Raw genomic sequence first — 21,904 nt, 5'->3', positions numbered from 1 at the left:
TGACATATTCTCTGCAATATTTGAATTTATTATAGAACATAGTGGCAGAAGGATCTCTTGAGCCTAAGCCATTAAGGCCTTTGTAGACTGGCATCATTTCTTTGAATTTGTGCACGAGTGACAGTAGGGATTAGTACTGATAATGGAGGAATGTTGTAATGTTTTCTCAGGAACTCAAATCCTATCAGGTTGGTCCTATTCCATGCATGCTGAACCTTCTTAACATTCCTAGAGGCAGCCATATACACATAATGAATTGCAGAAGTCTAGCATCAAAGTTGAAATTGGGTGAAATGATAGGTGCGATATCTGAAACTAGTAAGGGAAGATTGACTTTTTACATTGTTTTGAATGTTGTTACAAGTATATATGAATTATGACATTCAATCCTCATTTGTTTATTTTATTTTTAAAAGTTTATAGCCTACATTTCTGCCCACATAATGACCACCAAGGCAGTTAATAAATTAAAACATGCACATCTTAACAACCATTAAAACCTACAAAAACACATCATCACCCTATCATTATGTGGGTAGTTTTCCCTAATCTGAACTCTTAGTGGCAGTTTGAAACTACTGGGTCAAATGAACAGTCATAGAAAGAAGAAGAAAACACATCATTAAAACAAATAAAGCTAGATCTAAAATACACACAAAACCATAAAAACAGCAATTTAAATATTGGAAAGGAAGCAGGGATCACTGAGGAAATGCCAAACAAAACAAAGAAGTCTTTACCTGCCAGTGGAAGATGGCAGACGAGTCTCCCTGGAGAGAGAGCACCAGAGTTTTGGTGCCATGACCAAGAAGGCCCTCTCCCAGGATGCCACCTGCCTAAACACAGAAGGCAGGGATACCCATAGCAGGACCTCTGAAGATGACCAGAGTGGTTGGGTAGATTCATAAGAGAGTAGCCAGTCCTTCAGGTATGTTGGTTCCCAAACCATATAGGGCCTTAAATGTCAGCATCAGCATATTGGATTGTGACTGGAAACAGACTAGGAGCCAGTGTAGATGGGGGTAGACCACTGGAGTGATATGGTTCCTATGACCCTACCCAACACCATGACGACAGCATTTACACCAACTGAAATTTACAAATGCTTTTCAAGGGCAGCCTTACACAGAGTGCATTGCAGTAATCTAATCTAGATGTAACCAAGTCATATACCACAGTGGGCAAATATTTTCTGTCAAAGAAAGGCCACAGCTGGCCAAGCAGTCGAAGCTGATAAGAGGCACTCCTGGACACAGCTTTCCACCTGCTTATCCTGCAGTATCCCTGAGTCCAAGAGCAGCCCAGACTATGGACCTGTTCCTTCAAGGGGATTGCAACCACATCCAGAATGAGTGACAACTTAAATCCTGGGACAGACCTTTCACTCTCTGGTAGCCCTTCTCTCTCGTTGGTGTTAAGATTCAGTTTATCAGCTCACATACACTCCAGAATGGCCTCAAGGCACCAGCTCAAAGTTTCTACAGCCTCCCTCGGATCAGCTTGAAGTGCTAGATTGAGCTGAGTGTTAACCAACTATTGGTGACAGTCCAACCCAGATCTTGAGATGACCTCACCCAGTGGTTTCATGTAGATGATAAATAGGGGACAAAATGGAACCTTGTGAGTCCCCCTGGGCCAAAGGCCAAGGGGCTGAGCAGCAGTCCGCCAGCACCATTTTCTGGAACCTACTCTTTGGGTGGGATAAGAGCCACAGCAAAATGGCGCCTCCCAATCTCAGCCTGGAAAGGTACTCCAAAAGGATACCATGATTGATGGTATCAAAAGCTGCTGAGAGGTCCAGGAAAATCGAGTGAGTCACCCTTCCTCTGTCCATCTCCCAGTGCAGGGCTTCCACCAGGGCGTCCAAGGCTGTTTCATTCTCATAACCAGACCTAAAATTAGATTGGAAATGAACTAAACAATTCCTTACAAAGTTTTATTGTTTCTTTTATATCTTGCATACATTTGAATTGTCTGGTTTCCTGCTATTAAAAAGACCACATGTTAATGTTGATGGGTGTGAATGTGAAAACATCACTGCTGTTAACTTTAATCATGCAGTTTTGTAGCTTTTAAGAGCAAAAAATAATTGTATTCATTTCCTTACAACAAACCAGTTGACATTATTCCAATTAGATTTTTCATCTTACTCTAAAGAGTAACAATTTCATAATACTGACTGGACATGCCTTTACTTGGAAAGTGCTCAGGTTTTTCTTGTGTTTCGGGGTTGGTTGCCATATTCTGAAGTCTTCTCTTTATTGATGTAACTGTTGGAAACTGTTTAGCTTGGTATTAGTTAACTTATCTCTACAAGCTAAGTTTTTGTTCACCTAAAAGGTAGTTTAAAATGTTCTTACTGTAAACTACACAAGAGAAGAGTTAAAAATTGGATCGTTTTTCTACCCATGGTAAGATCAAATCATTTTTTTTTACAAATAATTTCTTATGCTCAAAATAAGCTTTGTTTCTTTGTTTTCCTTTTCAATATAATTGGTATGTTCGCATATCAGAAAATGTCACAAGCTACACTCTTCTCAATAAAAAGCCTGTGCCTTGGTCTTCTGAAGTGGCTATAGCCTAAAGGTCAGCGTATCCATATACAAACACAATCGCTTAACCAAGCACCTCTTCTGAACACAGTACAATGCTTGTCTGGGAAACAGTAATTAAGGTGACAAGAAACAAAGGACATTTTGATTAGCAGGAACCAAATGCTGCAAAACCAAACGTTGATGGGGAACTTTTTGAGGTAATCTGCAGCAATTGGATGGAACAGTTGCATTTGAAAATGATTGGCTCATGGATTGATTTATATTATCATTTTAACTGTGACTTTTAAGTGAAAATTGTTTTGGAGAGGTCACATCCTCTCCTTGACTAGAGCATTTCACTAAGATGCTGTGTAATTCCATATGATTAAGCAGGCAGTGTGGGCTGGAAGAACTGGATTACTGGTGTGTCAAAGTAACTGGAATGACCTATGTAATCATATGAATTAAGTGGAGGATCATAGGTTACCTGCTTTATACTATGCTCTTAATTCTGAACTATTCTTGGATTTCATGATCAAATTCATTTCCATATGTCCTAAATATTTTGAATGGAGAAATGTCTGTGCTTTAAAATATATTGCTCAGATTTCTTTGACAAGTTGGATCTCCTGATCATTAATTTATAGCTACACTTCACCATTTACTGGCACAGTACTATCAGTGAAGGAAAGATAATGCTGTGTAAACAAAATATAGGTTGCAAGAAAAAATAGCATGGGTAGGCATTGCCTTGATTCAGATGTTACTCCAAATCATAGTTTTAATTAAACTAACTACAGTTAGTGTGATGTGTGATAACACGGACCACTTATGTATGGTTATTATGACTCAAGCAATTATCTGAAAGCATGGTTTGAAGTTGGTTTATTAACAACAACAATTCAGATAATCTTGTTTTGTTGTCTGGTGATGCCCTCATAACAACAACAGCAGCAGCAATTTATATACCACCCTCCAGAATAACTTAATGCCACACTCAAGAGTGGTTTACAAAGTGGGTTATTATTATCCTCTCAACAATCACTTTGTGAAGTGGGTGGGGCTGAGAGAGCTCCGAAGAGCTGTGACTTACCCAAGGTCACCCAGCTGGCTTCAAGTAGAGGAGAGGGGAAACAAACCCAGTCCTCCAGATTGGAGTCTTGCCACACTTAACTGCTGCACCAAAATACCTGAGATCCCTGCTTGAGTGCCCACTGGCTCAGCATACTCCCCACCCACCATTTGCATTCAGGGAGCTAACAACTTGATGGACTATTTTGTACAGTACAGTGCAAGGTTGCCTATCTTGCACTGTGCTTCACCATGATAAATGATGCTGTACCAGAGGCTCAACAAACAGAGTCAGGCCCTCATGCTCCCTCTATCTCCTGCAGACCCACGAATTGCCAGCAGTGCCTGCATGCTGCCACCACACTACTACCACCACTCACTAGCTGCTTGATGCCAGCTGCATTGAGGTGGTTTGGTACATGGGCGATTGCTACAGGCAAGCACAGCATACTTGCCTGCCAAATCTGCCCATTGTGAAGTCTGTGACATGCCTGTTCCTTATAGGAGAATGAATGAAAATGATGGAATCAGCATTTCTGAGGCAAACAGGAATCTGAATGATCATCTGTGATCCAAATTATGATTTCACAAACAGATCACAAAGTAAATCATGGTTTCATGTTTTGCCTAAACTGAACTATTGCATAACCTTATTTTTCAGAGCTCTTCCATTGTGCTGCTTTTTGTGTTCTAGAATATTGTGCTGATTGAGCACATAATGCTGTTCTAAAAAAAGCAGTATTTTACAGGAGCAGCTGTTCTTCTAGTCTGTTTAGGCTTGAAGAGTTTATAATACTAATTTCAATAATCTTACCTGTCTTTTGTTTACTTCGACAGTTTCTTTGAGCTTTGTTGTAATATTTAGCTTTTACTGGATAAGCCAGTGTGTGTCAAGACAAGATCTTCACTAACCTTGGAAGATTCAGAAGACCACTCACTGTCTTTGCATGGCACAGGGTCATTTGCAATTACCTTGCAGTTAGGCTTGCCAGGCACAGCCTGGCAACTGATAGGAGTCAGGGGGGCACATGAGAGGGGTATCAGCCAACACCATGATGTCACTTGCATTAACTACCCTGGTAAAATTATAGTTTCCTGTGATTCCGAGCAAGGTTGTTCCCGGAAGTGACAATACTCTTGTCACCTGACTGTGATTTTTAACATTTTTTTCCTGCCAGTCAATGGGCAACAGAAGCTGGGGGCGTTCCCTGTTACTAGATTATATTACTTCAATATGCTCTATGTAGAGTTGCCCTTGAAGATTATCTGGAAGTTACAGTTGGTTCAGAATGCTGTGGCCAAAATGGAGTGGGTCATAAGGGTCACATCATTCTAGTACGGTTCCATTTACACTGGCTTCCAGTGTTTCCAGGCCTAATTCAAGATGCTGGTATTGACTATAAAACCCGTATACAGATTTGGGCCAGCATACCTTAAGAGACTATCTTCTCCCGTATAGTCATCTTTGGAGGTCCTGCTTCAGGTGCCCCTGTCATCTGAGGCTGGCTGAGTGGCAACCCAAGAAAGGGCCTTCTCGGTCATGACCCCAAATTTTTGGAGCTCCCTCCCCAGGGAGATTCATATGTCTCCCTCTATTGTTGTCTGTCACCAGCAGGTAAAGACTTTTCTGTACTGCTTGGCGTGTCTCCAACCTGTCTTGTCCCTCCTCCCTAGTTTTTGGTGTTATCTGTGTTTATGTTCGTATTGAATTGTTTTTAATTGAATTATTGTTTTATTGAAATGTTTGATGTTCAACACCTTGAGGGCCCTATTTGTGTGAGAAAGGTGGCATAGAAATGTTTTAAATGAATAAATTAAATAAATGCATGATAACCTCTGTATTTTGTTTTGTTGTTTTCCAACCCCTACAAAATGCAAGGAAATGGAAGAACCTGATAGACAATAGTGTTGTCTCTCTTTTTCTCTCTCGCTTTGCCTTGTCAGGTTAAGTGCTTCAAAACTGCAGTTGACATTTCAGATGAAAAAGAGTTTATTCTCCAAATGTGGAAACATCTGTACCAATTCTGTAGAAAGCCTGAGACCTTTGAAGTCAATTTGACACAATTGATCTGGAGAAATAGGATTGTACTTGAGTGCTTGCAAGCCCCAAGAGTGGGCAGTGCTATATAGTGGAGGGTTGAACATTCATCAGTCTTCAGCTTCTGTGTTATGCCAAGCTTTAAGTTCCTGGTGCAGATATTTTCCTAGCGCAAGCTAGGCTAGGTCCATTGCCTGTGTTGCTCAACAAATGTCTTGGCAGCAGAATATCACCCTCTCCCACTCGATAGAACTGTCAGTATGGCTATTCCAAAAAACAAAGGGAACCCCCTGGGAACACAAACAACACGAAAATACAGCAACCAGGGTCACAAGCAATCAAACAATCAATGTTAATATATATTATTATATTATGCAAAAGTGCAAAAATTTAAAGTGCATGTATCAACATAAATGAGGTAGTCTATCGGATAAATAGTAAATACATTCATATAATACAAGAATTCTTCACTGGTGGTGAGAGAGTGCAAAAGAATGGAAAGAAAGCAATCCGCTTATGCGTGGAAACTGTCCATATGTCCAAAGATGGAAGTAGGACGTGTCCAAAGACACCTAGCCGACGGGCTTTAGCTTGCTGTTACCAATTCCCGTTTTGGTTTTTCTTCTTCCTGGGCTAGACTCTATGGATGTCCACAAGCATCTCTCCTCACTTCACACACCATCGCAGTCTCAAAGAAACTGCACGTCCTACTTCCATCTTTGGACATATGGACAGTTTCCACGCATAAGCGGATTGCTTTCTTTCCATTCTTTTGCACTCTCTCACCACCAGTGAAGAATTCTTGTATTATATGAATGTATTTACTATTTATCCGATAGACTACCTCATTTATGTTGATACATGCACTTTAAATTGTCTTTGTATGCATTTGCACTTCTGCACTTTTGCACTTTTGCATAATATAATAATATATATTAACATTGATTGTTTGATTGCTTGTGACCCTGGTTGCTGTATTTTAGTATGGCTATTCCATCATACAGTATAGTTCACGTTTGTCACTGGAGAAAAGATCCAGTGACAAAACATTGGGCTCATATGCACCTTCCTTTTCTCTACTGACTCCCTCCTTCTTTCATGCATGTTTATTTAGAAATGCATAAACTGTTGTAGTTTCTGAATCAGAAACTGTAATGTAATCTCTTGCATCCAAATCATGGACTCCATGGAATTATACTCCCTGAGGTCCTTTCCCTCCCCCAACCCCACCCTCTCTGGGTTTCCATCCGCCAAATCTCCAGAAATTTCTCAATTTGAAGTTGGCAACTCAAGTATTTCTTCTGTGAGTCCGTGCAAGTTAATATCTGTATTCTATGAGAGGAGGGCTCTCTTGCCACTGCAGAAAATGCTGTTTCATGCTGTGTTACATAATTTACTGTATTGGATGGAATTGGAGCTCTTCCAGTTCCACCTCTGCAGTTTTTGCATAGGCTGTCTCCTGACCTTCCTAATACAATTGCTTTTAAGACTGATATGAGTTTTCCAATTGCCTTGCTTCCTACGCTTAGATTATGGCTTGTCCTTGTAACCCTTATAAGCACTGAGTTGCATGTTCATGTGCATCAGTGTAATTCTGATCACTCAAAAAGGTTGCTTGATGAGTCTTGGTTGAATGTCTGCAGTGCCTCCATTGCAAATATTGAGTCTTTTTTTTTTCTTTTTTTCATAACTACAAGACACTACACCAGACTATCACAAGGAAAGGGGAGAGGGAAGGGACAAAGGGGGGTGGAAAAAGAAAAGGGGGGGGGATGAACTACAAACACTAAACACTACACTTCAATGTTTCCCTTCATACTGTCATAATACAAAAATAGCTCCATAGAGTAATGATGGAGTGGTTAATCATACAGAGAATAAACATTTCAAATTCTGATTAAACTTTCCTCCCCCTTCTAGGTCCCGGACGCAATTCTCTCTGTGCAACTGCTGTTGCGATGCTCTCCTCCTCCTCCCCCCCCTCCGGCTCCTCCTTTTCTTCGTTCTTGGTGCAGCAGAGTTCTGGGTTTTTATTCTCAAAATCCTTTAGTTGATCTTCTGATAATATCTTATAGGCCTGATCTTTATATCTGAACCATATTCCTTCCGGGAATAACCATTTGTACTTTATTCCATGGTCCCTCAGAAGAGCTGCAAACTTTTTATATTTAAAACGCCGTTTCCGGACTAGAAATGGAACGTCCTTCAAAATCTTGACTTTCAAGCCCATAAAGTCCAAATCCGCATTGTATGAGTTATATAGGATGGTGTCCCGAATCTTTTTAGATGAGAAGTCAATAATGATCTCACGAGGCAACTGTCGCTTTGTTGCATATTTTGAAGAAGCCCGACGGACCTCCAAAATGGCGCTTTTAACCTCTTCTTTAGTCGTCCTCGCGGGTGTCGCCAGTAGTTCCGAGACCAAATCCCACAGATCCTCATTTTCCTCCTCCTTCACGTTTTGGAGACGCAAAATTGTCTGCGTTCGTTCCACCTGTAGCCCGATCAGCTGGTTCTCCACCAACTTCAGCTCCTTTTTTGTAGCCTTCACAAGTGACGCACTTTCCAGAGCAGACTTTTCTGCCCCCCCCCCCCGCTGCTGCCTTAATGGTTTTCACCTCGCTTTCAATTAAGCCCACCCTTTGATCAGTTTCGTTCAGCTTGTCAACAAAGGGTTTTATGGCTTCCACCACCGCCCTGCGCACCAACTCTTCGAGCGACTCCCCCTTCAAAGTAGCCGAGATTGACTTACCGAGAGCGGGACTTTGCTTCTTTGCTGCCATTTTGGGGGGGGGGGCGCCAACAAAATTCTGGAACTCAACGAAGGGGAAGAGCGAGTCTTCTTCAGATCAACCTCTCCTTCACAAACGCTTGTAAAACAGAAGGGATTCGCTTGTTTACAGGCTTCCGCCTGTTTCTTTTACTTGCCGTTTCTCGTTGCCCGGCGGCACTCGAGGCGCCGCGCACATCTGCCGGCCTCCATAGGGACAAACGGGCAATTCCCCCCCCCGCATTGATTTCGGGGAGTTCTTCCCGCCGCGTCCCGGACCCTGGCTCCCTCCCTGGGAGTCCTGGGGGCTAATCCTTGCGGATCAGCCGCCCGGTCAGGGTGCCCGGTCGTTTCCTCCCGGACCAGCCGAGAGGAGCGTCCGGCATGGCTGAGAAAACGAAACCGAATCGCAGTGACCTTCCTAATACAATTGCTTTTAAGACTGATATGAGTTTTCCAATTGCCTTGCTTCCTACGCTTAGATTATGGCTTGTCCTTGTAACCCTTATAAGCACTGAGTTGCATGTTCATGTGCATCAGTGTAATTCTGATCACTCAAAAAGGTTGCTTGATGAGTCTTGGTTGAATGTCTGCAGTGCCTCCATTGCAAATATTGAGTCTGAGGTAGCATAAGGCTATTCTCAGTGGTATTCTCCATGATGGCTATTGGGGTCATCAACAAGGTTGAAAGTGCATTGCTTGTGCTCTGTCTAAAATACAACAGCTATTGTGAGCCCATGTCAGGTTTTTGAGTGGTAGAATCTGGTTCTTGGGGCTCACTGCTTGCACTGAGGGCCTTGGCAGTTTCATAGGAGGACTGAAAATGTTTATTCTTGCTTTTTTAAGGGTTGTGTTGGCTGCACTTTGAGTCAGATTGCAGGTTGGGTACAGGATTAGTAAACCTTGCAAAGAAAGAACTAGCAGGAATAGATGCCTCTTATTTTGAAGAAAAGAAGTACAATTATCTATTTATATTTTTTTAGAATTGTTTTAAATATTTGAGGTTGTACTAAATTCTTAGCCAATTACACTTATGGCCCCTTTTGACATATATTTTGAGAATGCACATAGGTTTATTGTTGATTATACTAGTAAAAATTCTGCTTACATTATTTTTAAAAGGAATTTCCAATTCATGCTTACTTTTTTATGAGCCGAATATTCCATTCTAATAGAAAGAGATGAGTTAAAGCACTGAAGGTATGTGTGTGCGGGGGGATAAGTATTGTGATTAGCATGTTGAAAGGCCATATACCCATGCAAAACTGAGAAGTACACAGATAAATACAGTGTTCCTTCACAGCAAATGCAATAAGCCTGCAGCTCAAAAGGTCTGATAATGTTCTGTCTCTCTAGATGTTAAATTGCTTAACATAACTAAGTATCTGTGTTATTAATAGTTGCTGTTGCTGGGAATCAGCATTGTGCTTATCTGTATACTGTTGCATAGAATTGCCTTTCAATTCAGGCTCTTTCTGTGGCTATTTTGTTGTGTAAGCATGCTAATTTCCACAGTTCCTTTATGCCAGCATCAGCAGGAAAATGCATCTTTTATTCAGTAAAAATTAAGTATCAGTTTTGTTGAGAAGGATATAAATCAGTGACTGACAAATCCCAGGCATGAGTTTGTCATGGTGCCTAGAAATTTCATTGTGGTGCCTAGTTTTTTCAGCAGATATTAAATTGTAGAGTTAGTGGTCCTCGAGAGTACAAACTTACAATTTCCCTATGACAGTATGTTTTGCTATATGGCTTAGAAATACATGTGCATGGAGTTTTTGTCATTGCTGTTTGTATGTTAATTTAACACCATTAAGTGGTAGCAGATGAATTCATTTAAGGCTCCAGTACTCAATATTCAATTAAACAGTGCTTTTTAAAGGAATAATGAAGTTATGAGAAACTAGGGAGAAGATTAGATGTTGTGTTGGTGGTGATAAACATGGTTACCCTGTGTTTATTTATGTATGACAACAGTTTTGTCATAGCTTTAATAAAATTATGAGAAACCGTGAAGAGTTTAGGATTACGTTTTGTGGTAGCAATAATTACAAAATGGTAGTTAAAAACAAAACCCTGAAAGCTGAAAAATAAGAGGCTCCAAAATTTTTGAGCTGGTTCATAGAATAGAGTTACCAAAACTAGGTGGTGCCTGGAGATCTCCTGGAATTACAACTGATCTCCAGAGAATAAAGATTGGTCCCCCAGGAGAAAATGACTGCTTTGGAAAGTGAACTCTATGACACTATGTCCCACTGAAGTCTCTCCCCAAACTCTGCTCTCTCAAGGCTCCACCCCCAAATCTCCAAGAATTTCCAACCCAGAATTGGCATCCCTGTCCTACAGCCAAAGATTGGAGGAGACAATGTAGATAGACCAAGACTGGAGTGATATGGTCCTTACTACTTACTTCAGTCAACATACTGGCTGCAATTTTCTGTATCTGTTGAAGATTCCAAATTCTTAAGGGCACATTGCAGTACTTTAATCTAAATGTAACCAGGGCATGTACTGCAGAGGCCAGATCTTTTCTGTTCAAGAAAGGCCTTTGCTGGTTACTACTTGAAGTTCAGGGTTTCTACAGCCTCCCTAGAATTAGCCAGAAGAGTGAGATAGAACTGAGTGTCATCTACATATTGGTGACAACCCAGACCAAATCTCCAGATAACCTCACCCAGAAGTTTCATGTAGATGTTAAACAGAATAGGAGATAAGCTGGAACTTTGCAGGTGCCCTACAGGCTCAAGATTAAGGGGTGAGCAGCAGTTTCCCAGCACCACCTTTTGAAACCTACCTTCCAGGTAGGACCAGATCCACCACTGCACAATGCTTCCCATCCTCTACCCAGAAAGGCGGTCCCGAAGAATATCATGATTGATAGTATAGAAAGTTGCTGAGATGTCTGGGAGGCAAGGGCGGATCTACATTTTTGGGGCCCTGAAGCTTGAACTGTTATTGGGGCCCCTTCGCAACCAGCAACAATAGGGCAACATCCAACAAGGTCCAAAGGCCTTGCTGCCCTTGCAAGGACCTCAAGGCCCAAATGGTAGAGAACAGGGTGGTGGGGTGGAGACCCTTGAAAATGGGCCATACAGTCAGCCCCTCTCACCAGCAACGGGGTCTGGGTAACCACTGTTATCTTCTTCAGTGGAGTTGTTTCATAGCAGATCACCACAATTTTTTAAAAAAGTTTAACCACTACATCTCTTGCTGTACTGATCTCAAATGTCAGAGTCACTTGTGTGAATAAAAATTTCCTAGGCTACGCCATATAGTTTCCAAGTTATGAGGGGTGAAAATTAGGGAAACGTTGAATACATGCATGATGCATCATAGAATGATGAAATAAAACATAGCAAAGACCACAGTTAATATAATCTTTTATTTTAGACACCTATGAGAATGAAGCACATTTTACAAAATACTTTTTTCTGTTTTTTCTAGCAACATATTCATATATAGATTTGTCATATGAGAGCGTCCTTCTAATGTCATTTTCTAGAGACAATATGCATATAGAATTTAAGCGTTCTTCAGTCATGGTACACCAAAATTTGTTCTTTATAAAAGAAAGCTTTGAAAAATTCTTTTCTGCTTCACAGCTTGTGATAGGCATTGTCAAGTACAGCTTAAGTGCAATAGTAATATTAGGGAACACTTCAATCAGGTGTTGCTCACAAATAAGCTGAAGAACTTCTTCTCATTGCATTTTAGATGGCGTGTTTGAACTGATAACACTCGTTTACTAATTTGTGGTCGATACCATCTTTGTAATGTGATATTATAAGTTTAATATTGTTCTCATCAATTTCAGAATTGTTCACCAATTCTGAGAGGAACTTGAACCTTTTCGAAATCTGCTCAGATGGGTCAGTCCTCTTGCCTAACTGGATTACCAAGCAGTCATAGAGTTGATTTAGAACTTCTGTCCTAAATTTGTCAGCTCCTTTTAAAGAAGCCCTACCACTTCTTCCATCTGAAAATTTCTTTGTAACAATGCGTTTGGAAGCAGAATAACTTGAGGTGATATCTTCACACAAACCTTTTGCTTCTGATTCATAGTGTGCAGTACAGTTAGCTGAATTTTCTCAGAGTTCTTTAACAAATGAAAGTAAAGTTAATAGCAAAAGAGAACCTTCAAATACACCAAAACCAGAGGTTTGGACTTTCTTGCTTGCTTTGTTGACATGCTCAAAACTTCTTACCAAACAACTGTTAAAATAACATTCCAGAGTTACCAAATTGTGGTATAAATTCTTTGCATCTCGTTTATATTTAGGCTTCTCTTCAAAAATATGTTTGAGAGTTTGTAAAATACCTGTACATCCATTTTTAATTGCTCAGACGGCTTCATATTGCACAGACCATCTAGTTACACTCAAGCTCTTTAGGGAAAAATCTAGATTGCCCTGTGTGTTTAAAATGCCCCATCTTCGTGGAGATCCAGAAAAGAAAACATACAGCTCCTGCAAAATGTCAAAATAGTCAACAACTTCAGGCATGGTAGACACTGCCTTTACTCCAACAAGGTTGAATGAATGGGCTGCGCATGATACATAGTCTGCATACCTGTTAATGTTTTTAAAGAGTGCTTGCAGCCCTCTATATACGTATATACATATATATGTATATATACATATGTGTAGCAGCACAATAATCCATCCGACCCCCCCTTAAATCAACTCCAGAGCATTGTAGCAGGGAAACATTTAATAGATGGGGGTTGTTACTAGTAGGGAGGGCGTGTTCTATACTCAGTTTAAATTTTTTGAACTGTGCATCTTTGTGCATGCTGAAGATATTTGTAGCCAATAATATCCTAAAGAGACTTGCTATGAAGTAATAGCAGCTGGACTGGAATGAACAAGGATTCCTATGAAAACAATGCTAAAACAGCAGATGAGATTTCCAGGCTGTACCTGGGAGTTCTTCTCACTTGGATCCTGAGTCCCACTTCACCTTTGCTTTAAAAGATCTCTAATAATTGCATAGGTTACCAACATTTACCTTCAATAATCCAAAGCAGGCCTTGAAAAATAAGATCTGTTCAGAGAGCCAGTTTGGTGTAGTGGTTAAGAGCGTGGGACTCTAATCTGGAGAACTGGGTTTAATTCCCTCACTACTCCACTTGAAGCCAGCTGGGAGACCTTGGGTCCGTCACAGCTTCTAGGAGCTCTCTCAGCTGCACCCACCTCACAGAGTGCTTGTTGTAGAGATAGTAATAACATAATTCATAAACTGCTCTGAGTGGGTTTTAAGTATATGAATACTAAGAAAGATTTGCAACAGTTCTAAAATGACTGATAATTATAAAATTACATATTTTTCACAATCATGTGATTTCCCATTAAAATTCTTAATAATTCCAAACCAACTTTTAATAACTTTCCAAGAAGTAACTTCGCCTTTGTTTTAAAAGATCTCTAATAATTGCACAGGTTACCAACATTTTCCTGCAATAATCCAAAACAGACCTTGAAACAACAAGATCTGTTCAGGCCGTTCCCCACCCTTATGGTGCTGTTGCTTTTTCCTGGGCCAGGCTGAACTGCTCGGCTGCTGGGAACAACCAGCCCACTTTACAGTAAGCTACAACACTGAGCATGCTCCATTCTAAGGTCAGTATTAAGTACTTCAACCCATTGGCTTATGATTCTTATTTTTATAACAAACGCTTTAAAAAACTCCATTATTTTTTGTTGAAAAAATTTTGTTGGGAAAAAAAAAGTTGCTTCAGGGCCCCTCTGGAATTACGGGCCCTGAAGCTTAAGCATCATTAGTTTCACAGTCGATCCGCCTCTGCCGGGAGGATCAACAGCCATACTTCCTCTGTTCATCTCCTGGATCTGGTCATCCACTAGGGCGACCGAAGTTGTTTCAGTCCTATAACCAGGACTAAAACCGAACAGTAAAGGATCTGAACAATTTGTCTTATTCAAGACAGCTTGAGATTGTCCAGCTACCACCCATTCAATCACATTGCTCAAGAATGGAACATTTGAGACAGAGGCTGATTCTGCGCACGTTGGATAATGCACTTTCAATGCACTTTATCAATCGTTTGAGGTGGATTTTTTGTTCTGCACACAAAAAAATCCGTTCCAAATGATCTATAAAGAGGATTGGAAGTGCATTATCCAACATGTGCAGAATAACTATGGTTGAGAGTTACTGAGATCCCCTGAGTCTAGAGTAGGCTTCTTTAGAAGTGGGCACACCACAGCCTGTTTCAGGGCTGAGGCAACTCGCCCCCAAGGAGGCATTAACTACCTCTTGGACCCAGTCAGCCAGCCTCTCTCTGGCAGATTTAGGTAGCCGCGAAGGGCAAGGATCATACGAGCAGGTGGTAGGCTTCAGACCTCAAGGATCCTGTCCACATCTTCACACTGAATACTGAAAAGTATCCTAAAAGTTTGCTTGCATGTGCCACTGAAAACATCTGTGCTTCACAATGGCTGTCTCTGCTACTGTCAGTTAGAAGTTGTGCCATAATTCTTCTTGTGTTTTCCCCGTTTTGTTCTTGTTCTTTATTGCTGACATTGCCTTCATATTGAAGGGAGCCATAGGTTGGAGCATTGTGGTGCAATCCTAAACAGAGTTAAACCATTCTAAGCTCATTGACTTCTTGAATCTCCTAAGGATGAAAATATTGCTGGATCTAGGGTAAAGGAATTGGAATTGGACTTCAAGGTCGCAGGTGCTGAGTTTAGAAGCATACCTGAGTTACTTTTAACTAGAGTTGCATTGAACCTGTGTAATATTGAACTGAAGTAAAAGAACCTTGGGAGAAAATAATGTGGAAGAGGTAATAGGTAAAAGTATAGCTAATATAATTCCACAGCCTGTTCTTTATTATTTTTTTATTGTATTTATTTATGTCATTTATAGTCCGCCTTTCTCACTGAGACTTAAGGCAGATCACACAGTGTGAGATTAGTACAGTCAGTTTCAAGGACATTTCCATAAACAATGCCATAGGGTAAATAAACACACAAAGACATAGCATTATTTTACAAAGACATAGCATTATTAAGAATCCAATACAGAGTTGAAGAAATGCTGAAACAGAACATAAGCAATTCTAGGGCTGATAGACCCACATGAAGCACAAGTAGGTCATAGGAGCACATATTTAAGACAACAGGTAGTACATACATAGTGGTGAAGTCTATGGTCTTTAACTCATTAGCAAACCATCTGAGAAACCCTCCCTACAATACAAAAGCCTTTTTGAATAATTCGGTTTTGCATCATTTGCAGAAAGCTAGGAGAGTGGGGGATCTCCTTACCTCCTCAGACAGGCTGTTCCACAGGGTAGGGGCCACCACAGAGAAAGCCCTTTAGATTTATTTCTAGTGAATCTGGTTGAAGTGTCTTCAGAACTGTGGACTTCAAAACACACGACATTATAATAATGTCTCTTGCCAGGATGTGAAAAGCACTTTGCACATTATAATTATTATGTAATTTATGAATAATAAGCACAGGCTTGCTTCAAAACGTGTAGCTAAACAATTCTTGGCTGCAAAAATGTAGGCTTTCTGTAGATTGTTTTGGTTGCTTTTGTGATTCTTATTGTTACAGGATTTTATGGTAAGAGAAGTCATGGCTTAGCAGATGAGCACTTGGGCTGCATGCATAAAGTTCAAGTTTAATGTTCTGCATTTCCATTTAAAAGATCTCAGTTAGTGTTGGGAGTTCTTTGTCAGAAATCTTGGAAAGCTGCTTCCTTTCAGAGTAGAAAATACTGGGCTAGGTGAACTAGTGACTAGAATTTAATATAAAGCTACTTCATATGTTGTTGGTGATTCAGCCACACTCTCAGTCGATTCAAGGGAAAAGTTGGGCCCTAAAGAATTTAGAGCTCAAACCATTAATACTGCCAGTAGGCAGTGGTTTATCATACGGCCTGTAAAGCCATTTTGCAAATGTTCCAGGGACATCCATGGCCTTTAATTCTATTATGAGTTACAACTATTTTAATCTATTAAATGTTCTTTCTTCATTTAAGATTAATGCTACAAATTCAAAAGAGGAGTTTTAACCTTTGTTACTAGTAGACAAATATTTCTGATTTGCCTGTCAGTTAATGCAGAGGCGGAAAAGGCGTGTGGTTCATGAAGCTTTTTTCCCCTCCCCTTTTGGTTCTATCCTAATCTTGTAAGAGCTGGCACCTTACAGCTTCTTGTTTATGGCTCCTTTCCATATACAGCATTTCTGGGTGCTGAAAACTGATACATGAATTTGAAATTTATTTATGTGTTTAGTCAATGTAAATCATGATTAACAATTACAATTCCTGTATATAAAGAGTATATGGGCTGTGATAGTGTGGTGCTTTGTGCCTCAGGATTGCTGTCTCTGATTGCCAATCAAATAAGTCAAATCACCTATTTAATAAGACACACCACAACTGTTAGGCATTTAGCTGTACTTCTCATTGATTTGTGTGGATTGCATTCATAATTGTTAATAACTGTGGCCCTGCCTTGCTCTGATTCTTAATTCTTTTTCCAGTTGAATTTGCATCATGACCAGAAGCCCTGAAAGAGATTTTTGTACCAGAATACAGCTACTTCTTTATTTCATTGTAGACTGTTAGTAACACAAAAATATAGCTCACAAATTCCATTTCATATGTTTGAGGACATTTTTATTAGATAAAAATGCCAATAATGTCTTAATTTCCTAATTAGCTTTCTACTTTTTCAATGGCTAATTTCATTTTATAATATTTGGTGTACTTCTTATTTAACTCCCCCATGGTTTAAAAGTGACGGGAGTCTTTTGTCATTCTTTATCTTAACATTTCTTTTCCTTCCAGATAAGAATAATATGAATTAATTATCTTGAAAGGCTTAGAAAGCAAGAGTAACACTGTGATCTCTCACAACATTTTATCTGTAGATTTTCTATTTTTGTCTAGTACCTTTAGGATTTTAATTCTTGTACAAAGAAGTCACCTTGAAATATTCTGTTTCTGGCACAGTATCCAAATAATTAATTTTATTCCAAAAGTGATGGAGCTTTGTTGTCATTGTTAAACTCTCTTCCATCAGTGGGATTGTGTGGTAGCCCAGAATATGTAAAAAAGACATATCTGAAGGCACATTTAGTTTTCCCTATTCCTCCCCGTAACATTTAGTTTTCCCCATTCCTCCCTGTAACGTTTAGTTTTCCCCATTCCTCCCTGTAACCCCTTCTGGTCCCCTGAATGATCATTATGCAGGAACAGAGAGAAACTCATAAAAATCCACATTCGATGTGCAGAGTAGTGTAGGATTCATGCCACTATAAAATGTTTTAGCAATCCTGTGCCATGTTGTGTTCCATATATGGCTCACAATTGGGTCAGTTGTGCTCCATTACTTGGCCTCTTCTTCTACTTTTAAAAAACAAGGAAAATACAAGAAGACTTTGGGATACAAATGACTACCACGGGAATAAACGGGGTAATGAAAGTGCAATACTTCTGGCTTTTGATTATAATGACCTCGAACACAATATGGAATTTTGTGCATTGTTATGATAATTGCATTTTTCTGAATGAAAAGAGTATTTTTAGTGAAAGTGCATTGAGGTCAGCTATAACCCAGTGGAAAACCTTGATTACCAACTTCGAAGTTTAACGTTTTTATATTTTTACAGTACTGTTAATTTTTCATAATACGATGTTTCAGGTTTTTTTACTTGCAAAATTGTGTTTTTTCTTTAAAAATCTTTAAGTTCGTGAAGGGGTCATTTTGAACTCATCTGTTAGTTTTTATGGCAGTTAGCTAAATTGCTGAAACTAAGGTCTTTGTTGCTTGCAAACTCAACTGAGATCATATTTGGGTCACCTTGTGAATTATTGTCTGCTGTTTAATTAAGGTTTGTTTTGTGACCAAACAGATTCCATAAATTGTCATTAAGGAAACATTTTAAAAGTTAAGTCAAAAAAGTTGTGCTGTATTGTTTGAAAGAGGAAGAGTCCAGTAGCACCTATAAGACTAACCAAGACTGTGGTAGAGTATGAGCTTTCATGAGCCACAGCTGAAGAAGTGCTACAGACAAACAAAGCTACCCATCTTGTATTGTTTGAATATAGCTGATAAGTATAAGACATTTTATGCTGTTATGGGTTTAATCATAGCAATTATAATAGTTATGGTACATTTGGAACATTATGTAGATATTATGATCAAAAGAAGGAAGTGAATTCAACCCCAGTAGAATTGCTGTTGTGAATTATATTTCACATGAGTTGGGTTCTGTTGACCCCAACAGATTTCATATCGAAACCATTTATTTTCAACAAACAAGTTTACTTTTTAGAAATGTTTTAGAACTTTTTAGAACTGTGGTAATTTTCAATTTTTTTAGAACTGTGCTAATTTTCAAATTTTTTTCAACTTTTTTTGGGGAGGCGGGGGTGTTAAACAGATTATATGCAGTTGGCAATATGTTCCTTGGTGGAAGAAGGAACATGATTTCACCCAGTACTTCCCCCTCATATCAGCCCTATGGGCTACATGTTTATTTAATTTGCATATTTTTATCTCCAAGGGCTTTCTAACCCATGGCAATGCATTTCACAGATAACAGAGACTGGTATGGGAATGAACAAGCTGGGAAGAACCTTGTGAGAAGCTTGTATTCATAGTTTGAAAGATCACATTATTCCCTTTATAAAGAGCAACCAAATTCAGCTTTCAGGATGCAAATGTTTAAATTACACAGACCTGTTTGTTAGACAGTATGGAGTCTGTTTGGTGTAGTGGTTAAGAGTTGCAAGACTCTAATCTGGAGAACTGGGTTTGGTTCTCCACTCCTCCACTTGAAGCCTGCTGGGTGACCTTGGGTCAATCACAGCTCTCTCAGAGCTCTCTCAGCCCCACCCACCTCACAGGGTGATTGCTGTGAGAATAATAATCGCACACTTTGTAAACCTTTCTGAGTGTGGCATCATCCGGTAGGGTGGTATATAAATCAAATGTTAGTATTATTGTTGTTGCTGCTATTAAAAGCAAAAATTAAAATGTGAGAAAATGATGTCTCCAAACTGTTGTGCTCCGTCTGCAATATTTCTGTCTTAGAATAGTCTTAAGAGGGTAATGAATAAAAACATTCTGTAGACAAATTTGATTAAATGAACTTGTGGGAAAGACTTGAGGACATACAAAAACATTTCTGTAAAAAAGGGGGTTATCCCTTTTATAATATGAACATAACTATCTGATGCAGAACTCAGCCACAAGTCTTTTTTTTTTTTATAAATTTTTTTATTTTCATAACTACAAGACACTACACCAGACTATCACAAGGAAAGGGGAGAGGGAAGGGACAAAGGGGGGTGGAAAAAAGAAAAGGGGGGGGAATGAACTACAAACACTAAACACTACACTTCAATGTTTCCCTTCATACTGTCATAATACAAAAATAGCTCCATAGAGTAATGATGGAGTGGTTCATCATACAGAGAATAAACATTTCAAATTCTAATTAAACTTTCCTCCCCCTTCTAGGTCCCGGACGCAATTCTCTCTGTGCAACTGCTGTTGCGATGCTCTCCTCCTCCTCCCCCCCCCTCCGGCTCCTCCTTTTCTTCGTTCTTGGTGCAGCAGAGTTCTGGGTTTTTGTTCTCAAAATCCTTTAGTTGATCTTCTGATAATATCTTATAGGCCTGATCTTTATATCTGAACCATATTCCTTCCGGGAATAACCATTTGTACTTTATTCCATGGTCCCTCAGAAGAGCTGCAAACTTTTTATATTTAAAACGCCGTTTCCGGACTAGAAATGGAACGTCCTTCAAAATCTTGACTTTCAAACCCATAAAGTCCAAATCCGCATTGTATGAGTTATATAGGATGGTGTCCCGAATCTTTTTAGATGAAAAGTCAATAATGATCTCACGAGGCAACTGTCGCTTTGTTGCATATTTTGAAGAAGCCCAACGGACCTCCAAAATGGCGCTTTTGACCTCTTCTTTAGTCGTCCTCGCGGGTGTCGCCAGTAGTTCCGAGACCAAATCCCACAGATCCTCATTTTCCTCCTCCTTCACGTTTTGGAGACGCAAAATTGTCTGCGTTCGTTCCACCTGTAGCCCGATCAGCTGGTTCTCCACCAACTTCAGCTCCTTTTTTGTAGCCTTCACAAGTGACGCACTTTCCAGAGCAGACTTTTCTGCCCCCCCCCGCTGCTGCCTTAATGGTTTTCACCTCGCTTTCAATTAAGCCCACCCTTTGATCAGTTTCGTTCAGCTTGTCAACAAAGGGTTTTATGGCTTCCACCACCGCCCTGCGCACCAACTCTTCGAGCGACTCCCCCTTCAAAGTAGCCGAAATTGACTTACCGAGAGCGGGACTTTGCTTCTTTGCTGCCATTTGGGGGGGGGGGCGCCAACAAAATTCTGGAACTCAACGAAGGGGAAGAGCGAGTCTTCTTCAGATCAACCTCTCCTTCACAAACGCTTGTAAAACAGAAGGGATTCGCTTGTTTACAGGCTTCCGCCTGTTTCTTTTACTTGCCGTTTCTCGTTGCCCGGCGGCACTCGAGGCGCCGCGCACATCTGCCGGCCTCCATAGGGACAAATGGGCAATTCCCCCCCCGCATTGATTTCGGGGAGTTCTTCCCGCCGCGTCCCGGACCCTGGCTCCCTCCCTGGGAGTCCTGGGGGCTAATCCTTGCGGATCAGCCGCCCGGTCAGGGTGCCCGGTCGTTTCCTCCCGGACCAGCCGAGAGGAGCGTCCGGCATGGCTGAGAAAACGAAACCGAATCAGCCACAAGTCTTTTATAATGCAAAGAAAAGAATAAAATAAAGATTTTTTTAACAACAACAAAGCCTTTATTGGCATATCTCAGGTTATCAGTACAGGCAGTAAACAAATATAATGGTAACAAGAGTAATTTGAGTGAAATCAGACGTTTTTTAGTTGATCCTTGATTACCAGACTTAACAATAGTGCTACCTTTTCAGTTATTTCGGATGACGAATAATTCAGAAGATGGTACACCATTAAGGCCTCCGAGTGGCCCAGCATATCAAGTAAAATTGAGTCTAAAAGATTAGAACGTATATAAAGAAATTATAATATTAGCTTATCTGGAGATTAATTTTTGATTAGGTATAGAATCAGTAGAAGCCCAAATTGCTTCTAGAAGCTTCACCAGTAGTTACCAACCATGGGTTGCGAAATTCCTGGAAATTTTGAGTGTGGAGCCTGGAGAGGATGTGGTTTGTGATGGGGAAGGACCTCGTACATCTCCCAGGCATTTAACTATATATGTGTATACACACACACACAGAGAGAGAGAGAGAGAGAGAGAGAGAGAGAGAGAATATGGTCTAACAATTAGACTTTTGTTAAAGAAAGATCAATCCAACAACCGTTCCTTATTTACAAAGGAGCAAATTCTCTCTACCACCTCTGTATTTTGTGAGGAGGTTGCTACTTTGGGGATGGTTTGAAAGTGATGTCTTAACTGAGATGGGGAAACAGCAAATATGTT

The 21,904-nt window shown here is 40.2% G+C and overlaps 1 protein-coding gene across 1 annotated transcript in view; it reads left to right on the top strand.

The window, feature by feature from the left end:
- Positions 1-21,904, top strand: part of LARGE1 (LARGE xylosyl- and glucuronyltransferase 1) — a 395,274-nt gene that overhangs the window by 169,606 nt on the left and 203,764 nt on the right. The gene's annotated exons all lie outside the window — the stretch shown is intronic.

This window comes from Eublepharis macularius, chromosome 9, assembly GCF_028583425.1.
Source record: "Eublepharis macularius isolate TG4126 chromosome 9, MPM_Emac_v1.0, whole genome shotgun sequence".
Lineage (NCBI taxonomy): Eukaryota > Metazoa > Chordata > Lepidosauria > Squamata > Eublepharidae > Eublepharis > Eublepharis macularius.
Note: the sequence above shows the minus strand (reverse complement) of the source record. Positions and strands in the feature narration are given on the sequence as shown.